General features: G+C 40.8%; 1 long non-coding RNA gene across 1 annotated transcript; it reads right to left on the reverse strand.

The window, feature by feature from the left end:
* Nucleotides 1–1,407: 1,407 nt before the first annotated feature.
* Nucleotides 1,408–3,660, reverse strand: LOC124078305 (uncharacterized). The gene is made up of 2 exons (XR_006846870.2): nucleotides 3,383–3,660; nucleotides 1,408–1,807 (listed from the first exon to the last, which is right to left on the reverse strand). It is a non-coding gene; the product is annotated as an uncharacterized LOC124078305 (long non-coding RNA).
* Between the last annotated feature and the right edge of the window lie 961 nt (nucleotides 3,661–4,621).

Below are 4,621 nucleotides of genomic sequence, written 5' to 3' on the forward strand. Positions count from 1 at the left end.
CTAGTATTCTGCTTTATTCTGTTCTGATAAAGAATAAAACCAGGGCTGGGGATGTAGCTTAGTGGTAGAGTACTTGCATGGCATGTGTGAGGCCCTGGGTTTTATCTCCAACAAATGAGCAAATAAAAAAAATTACAGAAAGAAGTTTCAAAAGCAGGTCAGGCAAGCTAATCAGACCAATCAAACTTCTGGACCAAGATGGAGCCTGCGCCACTTTTATTTATATCAGGAAACATCAAAGAGATTCTATAGAATGTTTTTCTCCAAAAAAGGTTAAAGCTGGGCTGTTCAGCTCCTAATGGGTTAGGCCCATCTCCGGAGCTACTATGAGGCACTTTCCTAGCAGAGTGGAGGGAAAGGTCACGGGCATTGGGCAATCTATTGCCATGGGTCAGCCATGGGAAGTTCCCAAGGCCAGGCCTAACTCCCCTGACTCCCATGCCTGGAGAAGATCCTCATGTATTTCACGGATGGCTTCCCAAAAGATGTGGTCATACCTGAATATCTATCTATCTTTTACAGATGTGTCACATTAAGTATTAACAAAAAACATTGAACATTCAGATGGGATATCTGAAGATAATAAAATTTCCAATCAACCAAAAAAAAAAAAAAAAATGTAGTAACCAGCATCTAAATACTTTCTAAAAATCAATAGATCAGTTAACACTTTCATCCTTCAATTTCTTCAGCACTTATTATATTGAAAAACAAGAAGTCCTTATCTGTAAGAGAGCATCAATATGAATTAATAATTAGTTAGCCACATTTATGGAGTGATGCACTGTGCACAGTCAGGCGTTTATAGTTGGTATGTTTATATTTGCTAGTTGATACAAAATATATTATGCCTCTATTGACTGTAATTTGTTAGGCCATTTCTTCAAGGGGGAAGTTCTGTTATTTAGTTTTCTAACAAGACTGTATCATGGGCCAAATTAAATAAGTTAAAAATAATTTCATGCACCTCCCCCTCCCCCCAGCCACCAATGAAATGCTTTATTCATGTATATTCATTAACTTCTCCTGAGGAATGCTACATGAATCCTACACATCAATCAATGCCTGACAAGTCAAGACAGCTAAAGGTTCTCTTTGGTCCAGGAGGTGATATCTTCCCGTGTGGTAAGACATGATGCTTAAGGAGCTTCCTCTTGTAAGGCCGAGAGGTAGGGTGATTCCTGGACAGCAATACAGAAAAGTCACTGTACTCGTGTAACGGTGAACAGTGGGAATCTGGAAGGTTGTGCGTATGGGGGTTTCTTTTTCTTCTTTATGTAAACTTTTTAGGAACTAAGCTTTCTGAGAGCTCCACTATGAGGAAATTAGAATCTAATCCTAGTTTAAGTCAATATTCTAAGAATGTTGAGGCACAAAAACATCTTTGAGCAGTGAAGCAATCCTCTGTTTCATGAATTGAAGATTTTTATTTGATTCCATTTCCTGATTGGGTAAGATATGCAATCTTACCCAGCGTAAGCAAACCCTGCTTTTCTTATCTCAAGTTGAACTGCATCCTCTCCTTTTCTTCGAACAATCACATATGGAAATTGGAGGCTTGTTTCTGATCCCCTGCATGAAGACTTAATGAGCCAAACTAAAGGAGAGAATTCTTTATCAGAAGTGACATGACATGAATTCTCTGAGCTGGGGCACACAAGTGCACAGGGACTATTGCCGCTTTTTGGTCCAGAGTGTTCTGAGGGAGGAAGGTCTGGTGGAGTCCTCTGCATCAGCAAGTCTTAGACCATGGTAGTACCCTGGAAGAGTGCAGTACAGCTCTGCCCCAACCAACTTCTCTCTGTTCCTTGGAAAGAATGGGAAAATATCCTAGTCATTCCCATGGTTCCACATGAAAAAGGACGGGACTTAGAGAAAGGTGAGAGCTGAAGAGTGTCTCAAAAGCCACCAAAACAAACAATAGAGTGTGCCATTGTGTTGGCAGTGTGGGCTGCTGGTGAGGTTAAAGGGAGATCAGACTGCTGGTCTCTGAGGTCTTTAGTGATGGAGGAGACTGAGATGAAACTAAAAACACCATCTGAGGAAAGAGGATGAACTCTCTATACATTAGATTAGATCACCAAAATTGAGGAAATAAAAGGCAGGCCAGAGAGCTATCATTCTGTATTCTATAAAACAACATGTGAAGTTCATCCGTTCACTTGTACTTGGATGAATATCCAGCTATCTGTCGTTGTATTAGTTCATTTTCCATAGCTGTAACAAAATACAGAGGTTGGATACCTTAGAGAGAAAAGAGATTTATTCAACTCGTGGAGCTAAAAGTTGAAAATCCAAGTAGTATGGTACTGGCTCTGGTGAGGGCTTCCTGGCTGTCACATCATGGCAGATGGCAGCATGGAGGGAGCATGTAGGAGGAGAGATTATAGTAGTGAGACAGAAAGCCAGAGAGTGAAGAGGGGGCCAGTCTTGCTTTTCTGTAACAACCCTCTCAAGGGAACTATTTAGGATCCCATGAGAACTATCTTAATTTCTTCCAAAGGTGGTGCTCTTAATGACCTAACGACCTAAATCTCCATGACTTGGCCCCATTTCTGAAAGGTCTCACCATCTCTTAACATCACTATGCTGAACAACATGGACCCTTGGGGGGATAAGCCACATCCAAACCATAGCAACAGTGTTATTGCACACCACCTATTACCATACCCACTGCTATCTCCATGTGCCATGGGCATGCTGCTGTGGCTGTGGTACTTCCCCATCCTTTTTCCACCTCTTCCCTGTAGAGCTGCTGGACCCTGGAGTAGGGCAGGATCCCTTCTGCCTGCTAACCAGATGTAACTTACTGGGGTGAGAAGAAGAATGAAAGGACAAACCTGACTCCATACTATACCCCAAGCTCTTGGTCCCTGAACCTTGCCTGTATCAAGAATTGAAGGACCTATGAATTTAGCAGATTATCTTTCAGTAGCTGAAAATAACCAGGAATTATGGATTCTGACTGAGATGTCATTAGTAGAGTGAAAAAGTCTTATTTGGGATTGTACCACTGAAAGCCAGGGTTAAGGGAAGAATAATACCTTCATAAATTCCTTGATAAATCAGTCACACATATAGTTCATTTTAGAAAGGTTGTCATCCCAAGGAGTCTGCTTTTTTTTTCTAAGTTTGGGATTTTAAGAAGGAAAGTTAGGGCTGGGGAATATCACTCTCTAGCACAGCACTTACCCAGCACGCCTGAGGCCTTGGGTTTGAAAAAAAAAAAAAGCAAAATTAATTTGTGAGATATCACAATTTTTCAGATACATCAAGTATCAGTATACTTTTGATTTCATACTTTGTTCTCAAAAAAAAAAAAGAAAAAGAAAAATTCTTAGAATCTGTGATGGAAATTTTCATAAATAGAAAAAGTGCCTACCTAGGAGGTATCTTCTGCCTTTAAGTATGAAGAACGCATCACTGTCATTCATCTTGGTTAGTGCCTGAGACTGCAGTTTTCCAAATGGAGACCTCATGCATAATACGCACTCGCATATCTTACAAACTCCTGCCATCGAGACCCTCTCACCTGAAGGTCTCTCCCCAGGTGTCATAAGACAAGGAAACCGAGCCGATGAAAAATAACAGACCCCCAAATAGGTAACCCGTTCTCCTTTTGTCCTGTCTGAGCCCCTTTGTTTTAGTGAGAAGGTTTTTATCACCTTACACAGCTCAGCCACCACCCGTCACCAAGATCAAAGTACAGCTAGACAAATTCCAGTGAGGCCAGCAAATCATTTACAAGTTGCTGTCCCTGTTTTTGATGTTCATTTGGTAAAATTTTCACCTCAACTTGGAACGCTTTTTCCATCTTTTGCATTTTATCTTTAGTACTTGGGGACTGGGGATCAAAAACAATCTTTCATCATACCAAACCTTTTAAAGTAGGCAATTAAATAAAGTGGCTTTAGGAACAAAAAGTGACTTTTTAAAAAACTGATAAATGACTGCAAGATCTCTTCATTGCCAGCATTCTGCTTCAGACCTTACTGCGTTCATGAAATGTTGTGTAGGCTCTGTTTGTAAGAAAGGATGGTGAGGAAGGATGGATGGAGTGGGCGGGGCCAAAAGTAGAAACTGTGACAAATGAGTGCAAGAGTGGATTATTCATATTAATCTCTGGCTTACTTATCAAGCGATTGAATTTGGGAAGAGCTGGAAGAAATCAGAGACACTTCAGTTACTGAGCAAGAACGGAGAGCCACGAGTAAGGACCCTAGAGTAAGTCAGCATTCCAGGATGTAGTCAGATATAGCCTGACTTTTAAAACCATATATTTAGATTGTGCTGATGAACCATTGAAACTCAAGAGTGTGTGGGAAGGTCTGACCCTTACATCTAGGATGAGCAAAACTATCATAAAAAGAAGCACAATTTTAAAAAGGCTTACCTTAAATAGCACATTGCAATCTTTATCTTAATACTCATGCTAATTGTTCAGTATATTTTCCTTCTTTATATTAAGTGACTGACCCAACAACACCTAAGGAGCCAACACTCAAACCCCAGGTCTTCTGACACCAACTCCTGTTCTGTTCCTAATGGGCTCAACCAGAAGGATGGGGCTAAGCCAGCAAGGTCAGGGCATCTCCCATAGGAATGTACATGCATAAAATTG

Source organism: Marmota monax, unplaced genomic scaffold, assembly GCF_021218885.2.
Source record: "Marmota monax isolate L192 unplaced genomic scaffold, Marmota_monax_Labrador192_F-V1.1 WCK01_AAM20220418_F8-fsc00098, whole genome shotgun sequence".
Classification (NCBI taxonomy): Eukaryota; Metazoa; Chordata; class Mammalia; order Rodentia; family Sciuridae; genus Marmota; species Marmota monax.